Source organism: Arachis hypogaea, chromosome 5 (assembly GCF_003086295.3).
Source record: "Arachis hypogaea cultivar Tifrunner chromosome 5, arahy.Tifrunner.gnm2.J5K5, whole genome shotgun sequence".
NCBI lineage: Eukaryota > Viridiplantae > Streptophyta > Magnoliopsida > Fabales > Fabaceae > Arachis > Arachis hypogaea.
In genome coordinates, this window is record NC_092040.1 from 91475972 (window position 1) to 91498576 (window position 22605).

Genomic DNA, 22605 nt, shown 5'->3' on the forward strand with positions numbered 1-22605 from the left:
ATTTTTCATGAAATTGGTTCCTTCTCCCACAGCCATAAATAATTACACGGTAATATTAGAAAAATAATAAAAAAAATTAGTTTAAATCAGTAAAAAATTATTTTATTTTACCTTCATTAATTATTTCTGAAATAAATACATAATATTAGATATAATAAATATATAATTTTAAAAATTATATACATAAAATTATAGATTGTAAGTTAAATAAAATTATTTTAAATTATTGTCTATTTAGCATTATTTAATCGATTTTCGGTTGAAGTATTCAACAACTATATATATGAACTTCGAAGGCCCAAAATTGTATATACATATAAAATTGTCCAATACTATACCCTTTTTAATATTTAAGACAGTGAAATTTGTCTACAAGTAATTAAACATTCTCTTGACAAAAATAAATCCAAATTAAACCAACCATAAAACATGACATTAAAATAGAGTTATCCTTGTCTGAAGAAGAATTCTCCTGTGAAAATTTTGACCAATATCCACATATTTCAAACAAACAATATGAATATGGAAAATATGTACAATAATAATGAATGATCAAACTATCATATAAGAATGGAAAAAAGATCAAACCTAGCCTGTTGAAAAGTTGGTCGATGATGAATGAAAAAATTGGATTGAACACTTTATGAACCAAGGAATTTGCCAAAGTTAAAACTAAAAATCGGAAAAATTTAGAGCAAGCTAGTTTAATCAGGTAACATTAAATAAACAAATAATCTAAAACTTTTGCTTTAAGCTTAATCTCTTGGACGAGGTAAAACATCAAACACTTTGTTTCTATCTAACATAAATATAGAGAATACGTAAGAAACTAAGCAAAATAAAAAAAAAAAATCAAATTAACAGTTTGTTATGGAAAATTAATACAATAGTATATATGATGCATGCAGATGACATGAAAAAGAGAGAAAAAAAAGAGAGATGAATAATCTTCTGTTTAAAAAAAAAATTTAGTCTTTAATTTGTTATTTATATTCTAATTTCATTGGAATTAAAAATAACTAAGAGGAGGGTGAGAGTTAAATTAGTGGTATAGTATTGTAGAAATAAAGTGTGAACCAAACATGGAATATAATATTCGCATTGTAAAGTTCTTGGGAAATCTCGACAAATCAACCAACTACACACATTCTATTTTCAATCATTGTCAAACATATGCATGTATAATTAGGACAATTTTATCAAAGTTGTAATGTGACAAAGGTAAAAAGATATTTAGTATCTGAGCTATAAAGGTCTGTATCCCTAAAAAAATTGGGAATACGTGCCTAACCTCTAAATAAATAAATTATATCATTTTACCCATTGCAAATCCTTAAAACCTTAAAATTTGCAATATTTGGTCACTAGTTATTTGTACATTCATTAAGTTTTAGGGCATATTAAGTCATTATTTAATGACTGTGATATAATAGAATTGATGCTAATATAATATAAGAGAGAAAAAGAATAGAAAAAAATCATATTATTAAATTGAATGCTTGCAATAGAAAGAATAGAAAGAATCATATTGAATAATATAAGAGAGAAAAGGAATAAATTTAATATAATAGAATCAATTCCAATAATATAAGAGAGAAAAAGAATAGAAAGAATCATATTGAATTGAATATTTGTGATACTATAGAATCAACATAAGAAAGAAAAAAAATTTAAAAATTACATTAAGTTGAATGATTGTGATATTATAAGATCAATAAAAAAGAGAAAAAGAAACTAAAAAAATTAATACTAACTAGTGTATGTTTTTGTGTCTTTCATGAAATAATATATAAAAATATATAAAGTTTTTTTTTAAAATAAAATTAAAAGAAATATATATAATAATTAAATATTTTATAAAGTTATAATTAAAATAAAAATTTAACAAACTTTAATATTAAAAATAATTAATATTTATCTTAACTAATTTGGACGATTAGTTGAGTAATCATTTCACTCGTCTACTTAAAAAATTATTAAAGATTTGAATATCATGTTGCGTAGGTAACAACTCATTGACTAGTGGCATATACCTTTCGGCTAAACTGAAAATACGATACTAAAAAAAAAATATTTGTCTTTAAAGTAGAACAATTTCTCATTAATAGCAATACTTAACAAAATTTATTTTTGTTAAAATTTATCCAAGACAAATTTATTTGTTGGTATCATATTTATTCTTAAAGTCGAAATAATATGGTCAATATTATTACTCACTAAAATTTTATATTTTATGACATAATTTTTAAGTTCTAAATTTATAGACTTATATCATTATAAAAATTATTAAATTAATTAATATTCCTTGATAATATTATCCAAACACTACGATTGAGGATTAATTTGTATGAAAAAAAATTATAATAACTTTTATTATTCAATACGTAATTTATTCTTTGGAAAATGAATTATTATCCTAGATGGCTAAATACATTTTCCCCCGATTTTTACACCAATTATAAGTTATTTACCACCCCAAGAAAAACATTTAGGAGCATCACTACCCGAAACCCTACATGGACCGGTCTCGTGGATTTCCCAATTACACTCTTGGTGGCATAATTTCTCATCACGATCTTGATTATAAATGTTAAAGTCACGGCTTTCGTTCTTCCCATCGTCCCAAGAAAAGTTGCAGGAGTACGAAATTCCGTGAAAAATGATTGGAAGGAATTTGAAAGTCCAACTTCCATCATTTGGAACCGTTTGCTTCTGTACAACTTTATTTCTATTATTCGTGCAACTAATTTGAAGATCCAAATGGATCAGTTTGTTGCTTATGGTCACAGCAATGAAAATAGGTTGAGGAGCAACTTGACCATCAATCATACTAACATTGAGATTGAAAGAAACAAGTATGAGCATTATTACAACCTTAGAGAGTGATAATGATGAGATCGTCATCTTTAATGTGCACTATGTTGCTGAATTTTTATGATGATGATGAGATCAATCAATTTGTATATATAGAAGAAGCTGTAAGGCTTTTTTTTTCCTTAATACTGTCTTGGTATCATTGACTTACTACATGTTATTTAATTTAAAATTATTATTTGTATATTAAAATTAATTACTATATAAAAATAGTCACTATGTATTTATGTATAAATATATGTAAATATATATATATTTTAATATATTTCAAATATATATTTTATATTTTATTAGTATTTTATAGTAATAACTTAATTTATTTGCTTATTTTAGTATATACTTAAAATGATTATATTTAATTATTACTATTTTTGACTCTTATGGCAAGATATAGACAACAAATTATTAAATCATTTCACGAAATAACTTATTTTATGTATGCAACCATGTGTTAGGCATACAAATAAATTCAATGATTGTGATTTAATAGAATGGATACTAATATAATACAAAAGGGGAAGAGAATTTGAAGAATTTATTGATTTGAATAAGTATCAAATTTTAAAATCAATTATAATAATACAAGAGAGGAAAAGGATATAAAAAATTGTATTGAATTGAATGCTTGTGATATTATAGAATCAGCAAAAGAAAGAAAAAAATTAATCTTAAGAATTGGATTAACTTGAATGATTATGATATTATAGGATCAATAGAAAGGAGAAAAAGAAACTCAGGAATTAGTGCTCACTAGTGTATATTTCTGTGCACCCCATTGGTTATTACATAAATGTATATATGAAGTTTTTAATTAAAAAAATTAAACAAAAATTAAAATATATAATAATTATCACTATAAATATTTTATAAAATTATAATTAAAATTAAAATTTAGCGATTTTAATATTAAAAATATTAAAAATAATTAGTATTTATCTTAACTAATTTGGATTGATTTTGTGATCATCTCACTGGTTCAATTGAAATAAGTATTAAAGATTCAAATTCTACATTGTGTATGTAACAACTCATTGATTAGTGACATACCTTCCTGCTGAGTTGAAAAATAATGTAAAAAAAATATTTGTCTTTAAAGTTGAACAATTTCTCATTGATAATAATATTATATTTATGGATTGGAGATTTTTTTTATTAAAATTTATTTATGAAAATTTTATTTATTGTTATCGTATTCATTATTGAAGTCAAGACAATATGACCTAATGTTATTACTTGTTAAAATTTCGTTCTCATTTTAGTACATATTTTCAAGTTCTAAATTTATGGACTTATAACGTTACAAAAGCTATTAAATTACTTAATATTCTTTAATAATATTACCAAAACACTATATAATTGAGTATTAGTTTGTATTAAATTACTTAATATTCTTTAATAATATTACCAAAACACTATATAATTGAGTATTAGTTCGTGTGAAGAGAAACTATAATAATTTTTTTATTTAATATATAATTTATTTTATTTAAAAATAAATTATTATTCCCTAGATTAGTAAATATATTTTTCTCTAATTTCTTACACCATAATTGTCATTAAAAAAATGATTACATTATTCGATAATATGATATATAAAGTAATTTTTTATTTTGAAATTAAAAAAATTACATTATTCAATAATTGTAATCTAATAGAATGGATGTTAATATACAAAATAAAGAGAAAGAGAATCTGAAGAATTTATTAATTTGAATAAGTGTGAAATTATAGAATCAATTCAAATAATACAAGAAAGAGAAAAAGAATATAAAGAATTGTATTGAATTGATTGCTTGTGATATTATAGAATCAACAAAAAAAAGAAAAAAAAATCTTGAGAACTATATTAAGTTGAATGATTGTGATATTGTAGGATCAATAGAAGGGACAAAAAAAACCTCAAGAATTAGTGCTAACTAGTGTTTAGGATTTATGATTTTTTTTTTTAGTTGAATGAATATAAGTTCATTCTTTTTCAAGTAATTTTGTAGTATTATGTACTTTTTTTTTGTTTGATTTTTTTTTGTTTTTATTCTTGTTAAGAAAGTAAAATAAGAAGAAACTTGAGAAGGTAAAACAAGAAGAAAAAAATAAATAAAAAAAAAAAGAAGAAGAAGATGGTGATGATGATGAAAAAGAAGAAGAAGAAGAAAAAAGTGTGGAGGAGGGAGAAGAAGAATTTTGAATTATGCAGAACTTATCAGTATACATACACTGAAAATTCTTAAACAATACACATAAATATCCTAGTTTTACACCGAAATTTGTTGCAAATACACCGAAATTTGTTCTTTAATGCAGAACTCCTACATTACATTCAATTCAAATTATCAACGATGAACAACAATTTTTACAGACAAAAACAACATTATTCCCCTACAGAATCATAAACTACTAACGAAAACATTAACTAGAATCGAGCCACACCTCAACCACTTGATTGGATTCAAAACAACAATCCACTTTGCTATGATTCAATTGACAATCACTACAAGGAACAATAATATTTGTAACAAAAAAAATTGTTACAAAAAATCAAAATTTTGAAACAAAAAGATTTTGTAACAAAAAAGGGGTCGTTGCAATATGTCCCGTTACAAAAAGTTTTTGTAACAAAAAATGGAACTGTTAGAATTTAAAGTAATATTTTGTAACAAATTTTTCTGATACAAAAAAATAAAAGTCGTTACAAAAGTGATAACACATTTTATCCGATGAGATGTTTTTCGTAACAATATAATTTTTCTTATCACAAAATTTTGTTGCAAAATATAACTTGATTTTGTAACATTTTTCATTCCTCTAACTACAAAAGTACAATATTTATTTTATAACAATTTTTTTAATACAAATTACACACATAATTTGCCAATTTGTATTTTTTTTAAATTAATTGATATATCACTACAAAAATTACAAAAATAGCGACCGATTTAGCAACCGATTTTTCTTGAAAATCGGTCGCTAAACCCTTATTTCATTTACATGAAAAGGAAAAAAAAAATCAATGTACATTTAGAATCCAAAGACAGAAATATATTTAAACAAGGACTCATAATGTCACGGAGTCTAGTGAAGAAAGCAAACATAGAATAACTATGCTTGTTGTTTTAGTATCAATACCAAACAATTTCTCTAGCATATTTTCATTTAGCAAAAAGTACATTACTTATGCAATGCAAACATGTTTATAAGTTTTAACTTACTATAAAAGTCTAACACCATCCCCTATAATCTCAAAGGATAGGAGTGGCATATTTAATTTAAGAATATATATTCACTATAATTTTCACTAACTATATATAAAAGTCTAGCACCATCCCCCCACAATCTCAAAGAATAACTACTGTATATACTTAATTCTAAAACAGAACTAGCTAAAATAATAGCACTTCCAAAACAATTCTTTTAAAGATAAAGTTAAGTGCTCAAACAACCAACAAAATTATTACCAAAGATCTTTTTGGATTAGCATGATGTGCTGGAGTTTAGTTTTGACAGTTGAATCTGAGTAGTCAAGTACCGACTCAAGTTCAGCTTTCTCCGGATGATCCAACAAAGGGAGTAAAGACCTCTGCTCTGACTTGCCTGATCAAAACACCAAGCAAAAATAAAACAACCCGCATTTCAAAGTAAATACCAAGATACCAGGTACTTAAACCTTAATAAAAATAAAATAATAGTAACAATACTTCATTTGACTTTAGCTCTTTTGTAACCTAAGAATTCAACTAATTAATTTTTTTTAAGTACTAAAGCTAAAATCTTGATCAATAACTAAATTAGTTAAACCTTAACTTCCATTATTTTTGGCTCAACTCCGATCCCTTTTCAAACATTTCAACTTGGGAAAGTACCAAGCAAGTCAGCTAACATATGAATCAATAAAAGTGAATACATGTGTACTTTTGACAAAACAATTACATAAAAAAAACAATAATATGATAAGAAACTAATAAGGCAAGTTTGGAGCTCAAATTATGATAAGAAACTAACAGAAAAATAATATATGATAAGGAATTGAATTTGGAAAACCTGCAAGTTTGGAGCTTGAATTAGGCTGGTTGGATGTGTTCAGATATAGAAAAATCTTAAATATTCAATATAATATTGTTAAAGTGTAGTTATTTTCAATCATGAATGTGCTAGATTCAAAGAATAGTGTATTAGTATTTGGAAGACAACTTACACAAAATCTTCTGGTTTAGATATCCAATCTTGCAGTGGTCCAGTTAGATAGTAATTAATGTCTTGTATATACGGAATAATGGGGGCAAGGGTCCTGCAGTGGAAAAATAATTGCACAAAGAACTATAATCAGAGTTAGTTGGATTGGTTACATTTTAGGAAAACAGAACATAATAGTGAGTTGGTTAAAACACTTTCTTTGTATTCGTTAAAATTTTCTCATTAACCTTTAAGCTTTCAAACAACTAAACTTAGTATTTCCATATCCTAACCTATAAAAAGAATTCTCAAATAAAGAAGCCCACACCACTATCCTTTTCTAGTTTCACTCCTATTCATTTTGTTCAAATCATTTCAAAAGCTCTAGAGTTCAATACCTATTGAGTGTATGTATAATCACATACAATAGCAATTATGAGTTCAATTATATGAGTTAAAATATAACATAACTCAATATTAAAATTCCAAATAATAATGATTAAAATTATCCTAAGCTGAGACTTACATACCTCTTTTTCTTTTCTTTCAGCCACATATGAAACTCAGTAGGTTTATATATTACAATAGTAACAAGAAATAGAACATAATCATAAAAGACACTCATAATCATAGAACAAACAAAATCAAAATCAACTTCCCAAAGAACCAAAAAAAACCAAAAAATAGATTAGCAAACAGATTATAGAACAATACATTCATAGACAACAAGAATATTAAAGAACAATATTATAGGCAATGTTCATACCCTGGGTCGAGCTATCCGACCCGGGATGTTCTACAGACAAAGCGACCGACTTCTTCAGGTTAGGACAACCTGACCTCTTCTCAAAGAGCTCGGCCAAATCACCAGGAAAGCCCAAAGAAGGGCCCTAGCGGAGGACCGCACATCAAAGCCCAAAGCAGTCCAAATCTACAGGGAGAAGGGTGGTTCCCGTAAAAATAAGATGACCTCACTCAAAAGATAAAGATAAAATAAGATAACTAACTTATCTTATCTTAGAAGGTCACTCCATGCTGTTGTAAATACACTGGAGCACCCAGGTATAACTCAGACTCTGATACTACTAAAAACCTGCTTAATACCCTTGCTAACTTAAGCATCGGAGTCCCTTGCAGGTACCACCACCCTCCGGTGACGAAAGATCAGCACCATCATCAAGTCCAGCAAGTTGGACACATCAGCTCCGACCCGTTCAGAAGATCTCGTCCGAGATCGACCTACAGTTTCAGGTAACCCTCGGAACAGGCAACAATATTCAAATAATCTTTACCATCAGCAGATAAAAAACCAGCATGCAAGGGACGAGCAGCAGAGATGCACTACCGTAGAGGAAGGAGAACGGCCGAGATGAACCAGGGTAGCAGAAATAGAGGACTAGGGACCAGAAACCAAGGTAGCAGAAGCAGAGGAGCAGCACGAGTAGGAACGGCGACACAGAGGATGCGATGGCAGACGAGCACGAACGGCAATGACGCAGAGGAGCACCATCGTGGATGACAGAGCAGGAACCGACGACGACGTAGAGGAGATGACGAACACGAATGACGATGCAGAAGAAGACCATGCTGGTAGATGCGAGTGCAAAGGAGAGGCAGAGACGAGGTATTACTGACGGCGCAGGTTCTTCCTCCAGGAGCTCCATTATTGAGGACTTGAGAAACTGTGGGAGGAGATGAGAGGAGAGGCACAACACAGAGAGTGATAAAAGAGCGAGGGTTAGAAACTTAGAATTAGGTTTTTATTTTTTCATACTTATTTTTATTTTTAAGTTTTAATTATTTTTATTTAATTTTAATAATTAAATTTTTTAATTTAAAAATTAGTTTTTAGTCAATATTTAGAAATTGATTATTAGTAAAATTATATATTAATTTTTCAAAAGAATATAAAATAACATCTCTAATTATTAAAATTAATCATTTAATCTTTAAATTTTTTACAAAAAATAATTAATTAATACAAATAATATTTTAAAAAATTAAATTTTTGAAACAAAAATAAAATTATTTATAAAAAATTTAAAAACAATTTTTTTTACCTTTAAAAATTTTAATATTTTGAAATAATTTTTTTAGTTACAACAATGTCTTTGTATTTTGTGACAAACAAATAATTTGTTACAAACAATAATAGATTTTGTGACAAATTAATTTTTTGTTACAAAATAATTGTATCTTTTGAAACAAATGAATATTGTTACAAAATATTTCGAATTTTTGTAACAACTTCATCTTTTATCACAAAATATTATAAAATTTTGCAACAAAATACTGATTTATTACAAAAGCTAACATAATTTGTAACAAAAAAATCAAATTGTTACGAAATATCAGAACATTTTGTAATAAATCATATTGTTGTTACAAAATATTGTTATTATGTAACAATCACTAATTTTCGTTACAAAAAAAATAATTTTTTGTAACAAATTTAAATTTGACACAAATTTTTGTTACAAATGCTTCATTTTCTTGTAGTGAATCTGAACTTGAATCATTCATGATCTTCAACAATGAGATAACTGTTTAAAACTAATTTCAGAACTTGATTTCAAAAAGTAGAGAACGAAGGAAATTGCAAAAAACAAAGAAAGAAAACGCAGAGAACGAACGAAGAGAAATGCAAAGAACACATAAATAGAAGATAAGAAACCACAGTCAAGTGTGTAACAAAATAGGCCACACACACCTGCTGGTACAGGTATAGTAAAGATTCCTATGAAGGTGACTATGAAGGTGGAGGATATGAAGGATACAGCAATGCAAGTAATCAGACCTATAGCAATGAAGAAAACTCTCAGAGGGCACTGTCTTTGTGAGGATGTCAGCTAACTGTACTGATCCTGGGATATGACTGACATGAATTTGCTTATTGTTGACATGATCCCTGACAAAATTCAAATCTATTTCGAAATGCTTGGACTTAGAGTGGATGATAGAATTGGCAGCAAGCAAAAAAGCACTCAAGTTATCACAATATAGAATTGATCAACAACAACTCACTGGCAATGAGAATTGTTCAACCACCAACAAAGAAGAATAAAGATCACTGGAGATGATGATAGGTTCAACAAAAATAGAATAAAGACAACTAGAGATGATGATAGGTGTTGTGGTGTGTTTAGCATGAGTGTCAGTTAATTGTGTTATAAGTCAGCAAAAGTCACAGGTCTCTCCCTTCCTTCATTATCTTTTTTCTGTCAATTCTATTAAGTTAGTTAGTAACTAACAGAATGTGCTAGAACTTCATGTGCTAGAAGCTTCTCTTGCTTTCTAGAATTAGTGGCATGCTGCTTGTACTGAATTGGATTTTCATTCTTTCATTCTTCAATCATTTCACTCTTCTCTCATTCCTCTGCTTTTTTCTTCTTCAATCTTTCTTTTTCTTCAATCTTCACCATCTAAGATTTGGTACCTTTAGAAAAGAACGTAAATCGAAAACGCTGAGAAAATTTGAAAATAAAAACGAAATTATTTTGAAAAAGACAGTTATATATTCGCGCGTTGATTGAAAAATTTGTTAGAGATAGTAGCGCGTGAGGTAAATTAGGTTAAAGATACTTTTATGGACTTGTATCGAAAAATGACTTGTATGTGGAGAATATTTGTTATATTTATTGTCTTAGATAAATTACTTATTTCGCATGTTAAATAATATAAATTATATTTTTATATTAAATTTTTTAAATTATTCATATATATTAAGAGGAGAAAAGTTATAAATCATACGTTATAAAGATTAGTTGGTTTATACTTAAATTATATTTACAAAAAAAATATTTATCATATATAATAATCTTTCATATATGTAATGTCACGTATATATTAGGATGATCTTTTTTAATTATGTGAATGATTATTATTATTCACTTTTTTTATTACATCAGTAAATAATATTTAAAACTAAAAGAGAGAAAAAAATAGATTTTTTTAGTTTCAATTGAAAAATCTCTTATAAGTATATCCAACTTTTATATATACCAAATGTAATAAAATTTAATAATATATCTAGTGTTTGTTATAGATATGACTCAAAATATTAATCTAAGATATACTTGGACCCAATAAGACTCTCAAGAGAGCAAGATCACCTACTAGGTCTATTATTAGCATCTCAAATACGACTTAGATTCATTACCTTAAGGCCTAATGCAGAAGAAGTTCACATGCCCCATCTCAAATCGACTCAGATTGGATTTATTTTCTTTGTTAGTTAGATATGGTAATAAATATTCGTGGGGGTGCGACTGACCCTCTTTTCCATCCCTCACTCCTGTTTTAAAAATACGTTCTGTCTTATTTCCATCTTCATCTCAAGTCCCTATGTAATAATTCTCTCAAGGAATGAAGTATCCTATGAATATTCTTTGAAAATTTTTGAAAAAAATTGACAAAAAAGGTCATAGTATAATAAACATAAAATAATCAATTTAATATAATTCAACAAAATTCATAAAATAATCAATTTAATATAATTTAACATAATTCATAACATATTCACGATGAAAAATAATATTTTTAAAAAATATATAAAAACATCTTTCAACATAACATAATTTTTTTGAAACAAGACTTAGTGATGAAATGATGAACCCACTACAAGAAAATGGAACATTTGTAACAAAAACTTTATAACAAATTTAAAATTGTTACGAATAATGATTTTTTTGTAACAAAAATCAGTGATTGTTACATAATAATAATATTTTGTAACAACAATACAATTTGTTACAAAACGTTTTGATATTTTGTAATGATTTAATTTTTTGTTACAAATTATATTGACTTTTGTAACGAATCGGTATTTTGTTGCAAAATTTTATAATATTTTGTATCAAAAAATGAAATTATTACAAAAGTTTAAAATATTTTGTAACAAAATATTCATTTGTTTTAAAAACTCCAATTATTTTGTAATAAAAAATTAATTTGTCACAATTTAATATTGTTTGTAACAAGTTATTTGTTTGTCACAAAATATAAGAATTTTTGTAAGTAAAAAATATTTTAAAATGTTAAAATCTTTAAAATAATTTTATTTTGTTTCAAAATTTTATTTTTTAAAAATATTATTTGTATTAATTAATTATGTTTTATAAAAAATTAAAGATTAAATAATTAATTTTTAAAAATGGTATATATTATTTTATATTTTTTATAAAATTAATATATAATTTTTACTAATAATCAAGTGTTAAATGTTGAATAAAAATTAAATTTTAAATCAAAATAAATTAATTGTTAAAGATAAATAAAAATAGTTAAAATTTAAAAATGAAAACAAATGTAAAAAATAAAAATCCTAATTCTAACCCTCACTTCACTCTTCATTCTGCTGTTCGTTGTCCTCGTCCACTCACGCTGCCTCCGTGGCTCCACCTCTCACACTCAAGATCACCGTCTCATTAAAGAAGACAGAATTGTCGTCGCTGCTTCATTGGGACACCCTCCTTCTCTTATTTAAAATAAATTTATAACAAATATTATTTTTTGTTTATTATCGCTCTAATTTAACATATTTTTACACTTAAACAAATTTTTGAAAAACTCTCTTAAGAACAAAATATAGAGCTTTAACCTTTTATCTTTCTCTACTAGTCCTAAATCCACCATAACCGAACACTTATCATTAAGTCTGTAAGATTTTCAATTGTTAGAAAATAAATAATAAATTATTTTTAATTTATTATATTATTCATGATTTTATTTTTAAATAATTATTCACCAAAAAATAATTAAATTAAAGTGATGAGATTTTAAATTTAAAATTATAGATTTTATATAATTTTTATAAATATTTGGATATTTTTTTATTTAAAATTTAAAATTTTAATAATTTAATTATATAATATTTTTTTAAAAAATAATTTTATAAAATTAATTTGAAATTAAAATTTTAATAATATTTTTTTAAAAAAATAATTTTATTGAATTAAAATTAATTTCAATTATATACTATCCCTATTTTTAGGGAAAAAGACAAATAGGTCCCTGACTTTTCAAACTTTTGACAAATACATCCCTGACAAAATTTAAATACAAAAAGGTCCCTAACTTTAACAAACGGAGGACAATTTAGTCCTTCCGTCTATTTGCCTCTCATACACATAACAGAACTGGCTGACATGGCTGAAACGGTGTCCAGGTGTCCGTTACGGTGCCACGTTAGAAGGGGGAAAAAGTTCGAAGGACAAACAAGTCCTTGACGTCATTTTACAAATAAAGTTCGAATGACAAATAGGTCCTTGAGATTTTTTTTTCAAAATTAATAAACTCATTCCCTAAATTCTCTCATTTACCTCTCTCCATTTTTATATTTCTCTCTACTATTTTTACTCTATATATAATTATATTTTATATTAGTAATTTGACAAATCAAAATATGTCATTCGATATTTTTTTACAATTAAAATATTTTAAATATAAAATTATACACATTAAATTATTTTAAATTTTAGATAACGAATGTTAAAATTAATTACTAATAAAAAATTAGACTTTTTCATATAAAAATAATAACTAAAAATATTATTATTTAATTTTTTATCTGTAGATATCTTGGTCTTCTTAGTCAGAAACTTTTGTCAACTTACGACTTTTTTGTAAAAGTAGTTTGATTTTATAAATCTTTTGTGTCATGCATAATTTATACTGTTAGAACAAAGTGAACTATAATTTTAAAAAAAATATTCTCGTAATGTTATTATGCATAAAAATACTAGTTCTAATATAATACACAAATGCACTAATGCTAACTTAATACATGAATGATGCACAAATGAACTAATGCTAACTTGATGCATAAATGAACTGATGCTAACTAATGCCACTGGTATGATGAAAACTGAACTAATGCAATTTAACAAATTATAATATAATACACAAATGCATTAAAACTAAACTAATGCAATTTAAGAAAAAGAGTAGAAACATAACAAGCCCATTTTCTACAATTTTAATACAAATAATTTAAATTGTAGAATAAAACAAGTTAACTAGATTTCAAAATACAAGCATAATTTTATCAGAAATTATTTTTAATATGGAAAGAAAATTGGTATTTTGGTTGAATATTGACATTTGAAGTGTATTACAGTATTGTGGAAATTATTCAACACGCCCCCACGTGTTGGTTAAGATGCTGCCACGTGTTCAACACGCCCCCCACGTGTTCACCACGCCCCCACGTGTTGACTTCCCACAAAAAAAATTCACCCATCTATAATTACGCCACATTCTCCCATTTTCAACAAAAACACCAATATTTTTTTCATACAAAAAAAATTAGCCTAATTTTATAAACAAAATTTTCATAATAGAAGCATAATAGAAGTATAATGAAAAAAATTCTCAAGGACCTATTTGTCCTTCGAACTTTATTTGTAAAATGACGTCAAGGACTTATTTGTCCTTCGAACTTTTTTTCCCTTCCAACGTGGCACCGTAACGGACACCTGTACACCGTTTCAGCCACGTCAGTCAGTTCCGTTAGGTGTATGAGAGGCAAATAGACGGAAGGACTAAATTATCCTCCGTTTGTTAAAGTTAGGGACTTTTTTTATTTAAATTTTGTCAGGGATGTATTTGTCAAAAGTTTAAAAAATCAGGGACCTATATGTCTTTTTCCCCTATTTTTATTAGAAAGGATCAAATTACCCTTATATCTAGTCACAAAAAAAAATTACCCTTATACCTACTCTTACCTAAAACTCCAACCCTAATTTCTAACATCACTCCCACCTTACACTCTCCTCACACACACAGCGCCGCTTACATCCCTCACACTCTCACAGCACTCACTCCACTCAAGTGACAAACACATGCAGAAGCAAAGAAAGAAAAGAAAGAAGGAAAGAAAGAAAGGGAGGGCGGAGAGGAAGAGAGAACCGAAGGAGAAGTGGGTCACGCGAGGAGAGAAGAGGGAGTGCGACGTGGTGCTCATGCCGCCGCCGTCGTGTCGCGCTAGGAGCTCAGAACAGAGGAGGAGAGAGAGGAAACGTTGGAGGAGAGGAAGACCGTCGCGTCGTCGTTCCTTCGTAGCCGCCGCAGCTGGTTCGCCGTGAAGAGAAGCCCGTCGCTGTTCCAACGCCGTCATTGGAGCTGCCGTTGTGTCACTGTCGCTGCTGGAGGAGGATGAAGTCTCGTGTACATTTCTGGCTGCCGGGAAAGTCGACGTCACTGCCGGAACCACCACCAGTGCTGTCGCTGCTTGGTCCAGTAATTACTCCTTGAGTACGGTAAGCGTTTTCGCATGAAAGCCTCTGGTAATTTCAAGTTATCACTCCTGTATCCATATGTTTTTTTTTCAACTGGTTGATGAATTATGTTTTTCTTGGAGTTAATTAGGTTTTGATAAAATAACCAAAATTCACTTTTCACTTTTTTCCTTTTTAAAAAAATAGAAAGAAAAATTGTGCATATATCAATACAATTGAATCTGGGCAGTTACCGTGGGTTAGTGAATTTATTTGTTAGTAAGTAATTGATCCAACTCTCGTATGTCATTGGTGAAAAACACTATATGCAAAATTTTATATAATGCACTGTCAGGTTGTGGCTAAGACAAATTTGGTCTTTTGTTGCCAGCATTCTTCCAAGATTATACTATCATGTTGTGGCTAAGATAAATTTGGTCTTTTATGGCTGTTGAATATGGCTCCATATGGTTTATTTAGTTTTATCACTTAATTTTGAATGTCTTAAATATAAATTTTTTTGGTCTAGTGTAATGAGTCTATTTAGTTTTTTAAGTATGGTTATATTCATGGAACTCTTATAAACTCAAAATGACTTGTATTACTAGGTTTTGAATTGATGCTAGAAATGTAAGAAGTTCAAGAAACTAATTATTATGTTGCTGAACATATACATAATAATGTTCTTTTTCAATTCTGTATATGTTTTATTTTTCTTTCTTGCGAGTTCTGTGGTGCCTTTCCGGCTCTTTTAATTAAAAAGGGATAATGACAATCATTTTTTTATTTGTTTTATGGTTAATTCAAATCTTTTTCTCCTTTTTATTGCATCAGTGTATCAAGAAGTTTTAATTGGAACATGCACAAATGTGAATATCTAATATTTTAATTCTGTCTTAGTTTTTGTTGTTATTCAAGAGTTGGGTAATCTCTATTACTGGTGGAAGGCCATACTTGCTAGTCCATCATGGGTACCCGTTCTCCAGTTTGTTGTATTGTATCTTCCCTTCCTTCCCCATTTTAATTTCAAGTTTCTCTTGCTATTGGTTATTGCTGTAATTTATCTCTCCAAATCATTGAAGTATACCGGCAACTATGTGATGCATCAAACACTGTTCACTTACTATTAATCTATTACCTTATGAAGCCTTCTTTGGCTCCCAGGTAAACTCATTTTGTTCTAGTTAAGCTCCATCTGGCTTTCAATCCGTAGCTTATCCTGTGTTGGTGTGTAAGACTGCACATTATTATATGCTGTAAAATATTGGCTGCTCAATTTATTATCTTTTTCTTTTCGTGGATATTTATTATATTTTTTAAGTTAGCTTGAAGTTTCAATGAGAAAGATCATGTTAATTAGTAAATGACTGCTTGTGTAAAACTAGATTATATTTTAAAATTTAAATCCTTTTCGATGCTGACTTACCAGACTAAATTGCACTGTGATGTTGATGAAAAAATTAATTGAAACAATTGTCAAACACAGGAGAAAACAGTGAAGCAATAAGTTCTTTTAGTTGATCAGTTTGCATGATATTAGTTATATATAAGGATAATGGTATTTGATAATATCATGCCTTACTTTTCTTTCCTTTCCTTGTAAATTATTTGTTATCTTGTTTCCTTAAAGTTGAAACTTCTCTTTTTGTTTATGTGTTTTTGTCTTTTTAATATCTGCGGCTACTGTGTGATACAGCAAAGTAATGGATGTCTTCATAAAGGCTGCTGAATATATGAAAATTCCAGTTCGTAGGACTGATGACGAACCTCTTCAAAAGCTCTTTATGTTAGTGAGGAGTGAGTTGAACCTTGACCTCAAGAACATTAAGGTACCTTATACCAATAATGCGTTGTGTTCAGATTCTCAAGGCCCATTATGTTCAGAGTTTCTCTTTTTCTTCTGTCCTAATTCTAAAGATAGATGATCTTAAACTTCAAATTTATTATTAAGTTACTGGATAAGTAATCAGTATATATTATATATTGTTATAATTGTGAGATGATCGATTTTGTTGTCATCACAAGTCAAATCTGTCTTATGAAACTTTATAGTATGATTATGTTTCTTTAGTGGAAAAAATTATAATTACTATTATATCTTGTTTCTAACTTTTTTGTTTCGGTTTTTCTTATTTACATGAGTGCTGAAATGGTGACCATATGCTACCTTGAGCGCTCAAGAATGTTTTGATGCATAGAGACACTAATCTATGTTAGAACTTTTATGTTTTGGTTGAACTTTTATGTTAGAAATTTTATGTTTTGGTTGAACTAATCAATGTACTCACTAGTTAATGTTATTTTGTTTCAAGACAATTTTAGCTAAAAGGATCTTGTTTGACTTATGTATGTTTTTGCATATTATATACATGTAAACTTGCTTATTAAAATCGTTAATATATTAGTTAATTTAAAAAATAATTTAGTAAATTATGCATGTAATTTGAAATAAAAAAAGTTGTTACAAAATAATTAATTTGCTTTCGTAACTAAAGAAAAAAATATTACAAAATCATGTTACATTTTGTAACAAAATTTTTTGATAGGAAAAAATTGACTGTCACAAAAAATACCTTCAAGATCAAAATTTGTTACCACTTTTGTAACGGTTTCTGGTTTTTTGTATCAGAAAAAATTGTTACAAAATATGGTATTGAATTGTAACAATTCCATTTTTCATTACAAAAATTTTTTGTAACGGGATTTACCCTTTTTTTGTTACAAAAAACTTTTGTTTCAAAATTTCGAAGTTTTGTAACAATATTTTTTGTTACAAATGCGCCTTTTTCTTGTAGTGACCTGAGAGGCAAGAAAGTGAGTTAAAGTCAGTTACAGACACGCGCGCACACACAGAGAGAGAGAGAGAGAAAGAGAGAGAGAGATATGAGTCTAGAAGAAAAAAATTGAAGAGCTCGAATTGTATGTATGTATAAATTAAGACAAATTAATAATTTTATATTCGTATGGATTTAACAGATCTCATGAAATGGATACCTATGTTTTTGTCTCTGTCCATTTCACTTGGACAGGTCCTCACCCGTGGAGGTTTTTCGGTTCCCATATTTAGGGACTCAACTAAAAAAAAATATAGGAACCTAATTTAAATTAGTGAAATTATAAAGATCAATATAGTAATTAAACTTAAAATAAATAAAAATATTACAATATAAATATGACAAAAATTAAAAACAATGCACCTTCGTAAATATGAATGTTATAATTATGGGTAAGTATGTGTTGTAATTATGTTATAATCATTATATATAAATATAGTCGAATTAGCTTACAAATTAATGCGCTAAGCTTATTCAAAATGAAATTTAACTCATTTAATGGATGATATCAAATTTAAACTAAAACTCAATTCATATGTTGATGAGCTTAATTTATTGAATTATTAACGAATTGAGTTTAAAAATTGACTTAACTCATTTTTGACCCGTCATATTAAAAATACGAAATAATTAGTCTTAAATACTATCATGTTGTAATAATGGTTCATGCACAAACTAAAACCATAGTCTTTTGTGTGAAGAATGATTCATTATTATAGCAACCCATTGCGCAAAGAAGGAGTTAGTTTCCAAAACCCTAATAATATCACTTTATACAATATTGACAATAGTTATTTGTTTCAAGTTGAATGTTGGAGAGAGTGCAGATGGATTATATTTTCCTCCTAAAACAGTAACAGTTCGAATCACGAACCGTTTGAAAGATCTGCAACCTTGGTTTGCATTGCAAGGACAAGCAATCGGATTATGGGTTTCAAACACTTAGGGTTGATGAAAGTTGGAGTTTCCAATTTCAATCTAGCCAATTATGGCCTACGCTGCATGTTTGGGCGCCATTATTTTGTTAAAAAAAGATTTTTTTTTTCAATGAAAAAAGATCTTTTTTTATTTTTTAACGTATTTGGCAAACTTCTAGTAGTAAAAATAAAAGCACTAGTAAAATTAAAAAAAACCTTTTTTGAGAAACTGTAATTTACATCTTTTTTTAAAAGATTTTTTTTCCTTAAAAAAAAGATATTTTTTATGTAATAAATAAACAAAAAATACTTTTATATTGTTATACCCAAACATAATTAATAGATAAAAAGACTTTTTTACATGAGATATCCAAACATATAATTACTTTTACTTTTCAATAAGATCTTTTAAAAAAAGATAACTTAAAAAAAAATCTTTTCTTAAAAGCTCACCCAAACAAGCTCTACATCATTATACTTTTGTAGCTTCACATGGCTCATGGATACCAGGCTACACTACTTTGATATTTATTCTTATAAGCGTGATTGATGCAAAGAGTGTGACTGCGAGGTTCATGAACAGGGTTGTTATCATCATGATCATCATCATCTTGGTATGTAACTTTGTATATATATCTTTTCTTAGACTGATGATTAAAGTGCTAACTAAAAATAATAAAGGTTTAATTATTTTATTGGTCTCTATAGTTTTGCAAAATTTTTAATGAGGTCCTTATACTCTTTTTTTTCTTTTTAATTAAATTCTTGTATCAATTTTTTTTAATTGAGTTCCTATACTTTTTTTTTATTTAGATCTCTGCACCAAATTTTTTTTATGTTAGATTCCTATATAATTAAGTCAATTACTATCAAGAGGGATCTAATTGAAAAAAATAATTAATGTAAGGACCTAATTAAAAGAAAAAAAAATATAAAAATCTAATTAAAAATTTTGCTAAATTATAGAGACTATTAAGACAACTAATTAACAAACAGAAAACAAGTATGATTTTCATGTGTCTAGCTTGGTAGAATACAACACTTCCTATGAAATTGGTTTCTTCTCCCACAGCTATAAATAGTAACACGGTAATGTTAGAAATAATAAAAAATTAGTAAAAAATTATTTTATTTAATATTTATTAATTATTTTTAAAATAAATATATAATATTAGATATAATAAGTATATAATTTTAAATATTATATACATAAAATTATAGATGTTAGTCGATTATTCGGTTGAAGCATTTAAAAACTATATATGTAAATCTCGAAGGCTCAAAATTATATACATAAAATTGTCCAATACCCTTTTTTAATATTCATGACAGTGAATTTTTTTGTCTACAAGTAATTAAACATTCTCTTGACAAAAATAAATCCAAATTAAACTAACCATAAAACAGGACATTAAAATAGAGTTATCTTTGTCTGAAGAAGAATTCCAATCATCCACATATTTCAAACAAACAATGTGAATATGGGAAATATGTACAATAATAATGAATGATCAAACTATCATATAAGAATGGAAAAAAGATCAAACCTAGCCTGTTGAAAAGTTGGTCGATGATGAATGAAAAAATTGGATTGAACACTTTATGAACCAAGGAATTTGCCAAAGTTAAAACTTAAAACTAAAAATTGGAAAAATTTAGAGCAAGCTAGTTTAATCAAGTAACATTAAATAAACAAATAATCTAAAACTTCTGCTTTAAGCTTAATCTCTTCGACGAGGTAAAACATCAAACACTTTGTTTTTCTCTAACATAAATAAAGAGAATACATAAGAAACTAAGCAAAATAAAAAAAAGTCAAATTAACAGTTTGTTATAGAAAATTAATACAATAGTATATATGATGCATGCAGAAGACATGAAAAAGAACTCAAATTTTATGAGAAATTTAAAGAGAAATTGGCGAAGAAAAACATATGCGAACACAAACTCAAATAGAGAAAAAAAAAAGATGAATAATCTTCTGTTTAAAAAAGATAATTTAGTCTTTAATTTGTTATTTATATTCCAATTTTATTGGAATTAAAAATAACTAAGAGGAGGGTGAGAGTTAAATTAATGGTACAGTTTTGTAGAAATAAAGTGTGAACCAAACATGGAATATAATATTCGCATTGTAAAGTTCTTGGGAAATCTCGACAAATCAACCAACTACACACATTCTATTTTCAATCATTGTCAAACATACGCATGTATAATTAGGACAATTTTACCAAAGTTGTAACGTGATAAAGGTAAAAAGATATCGGAAAATTTTGGTAGCCAAAAAAATATTAGTAAAAAACAACCAAAATTTATCTTATTTAGCATTTATTAATTGTCACGACAATTAATGAATGTTAAATAAGATAAATTTTGGCTATTTTTTTTTTTTTGTCTATCTAGTATTATCCAAAAGATATTTAGTATGTGAGCTATAAAGGTTTGTATCCAAAATGTTTGATGGCGAAAGAAAATCAGCTAAAAACAGTTATAATTTGTCTTATTTAACATTTATTAATTGTTGCGACAATTAATGAATGCTAAATAAAACAAATTTTAGTTATTTTTTTTTTGTCTTTTTAACATTATCCTGTATCCAAATAAATTAGGAAGACGTGCCTAATCCTCTAAATAAATAAATTATATCATTTTACCCTTTGCAAATCCTTAAAGCCTTAAAATCTGCAATATTTGGTCACTAGTTATTTGTACATTCATTAAAACGTCATTATTTAATGACTGTGATATAATAGAATTGATGCTAATATAATATAAGAAAGGAAAAAAATAGAAGAAATCATATTGCATTGAATGCTTGTCAAATTATAGAATCAATTCCAATAATATAAGAGAGGAAAAGAATAAAAAGAATCATATTAAATTGAATGTTTGAAATACTATAGAATCAACAGAAGAAAGAAAAAAAATTAAATAATTAGTGCTAATTAGTGTATATTTTCGTGCACTTCATGAAATAATTCATAAAAATATATGAAATTTTTTATTAAATAAAATTTAAAAATATATATAATAATTATTATTATAAATATTTTATAAAGTTATAATTAAAATCAAAATTTAACTAATTTTAATGTTAAAAATATTAAAAATAGTTAGTATTTATTTTACTTGATTTGGGTGATTAGTTGAGTAATCATCTCACTCGTCTACTTAATTAAGTATTAAGGATTCGAATCTTACGTTGTGCATGTAACAACTTATTGACTAGTAACTGATCCTCTTGTTGAATTGAAAAATACGATATTAAAAAATAGTATTTATCTTTAAAGTAGAACAATTTCTCATTGATAATGTTGAGGCAGGTAAAGAAACCCAAAGTCATGGGCTGATTAAAAAAGTCCAAGAAATTGGTAAAAGCTGATAACTAGTTGTGTATTGTGTGTATAGCTCTTAATGAAAAAAAAACTTTTACCATTTTATATAAGTCTTTCAAGTGGAATATAACTGTAGCATATCAAAAACTCACCCTTAGTAATTCATTGAAAGGCATTTTCTTTTCAATTAGCAGTATATTGCTCTGCATCACTTGCTCTGTATTTTCTTTTTTCATTTCTTTACTCTTTTATGGTATCTTAG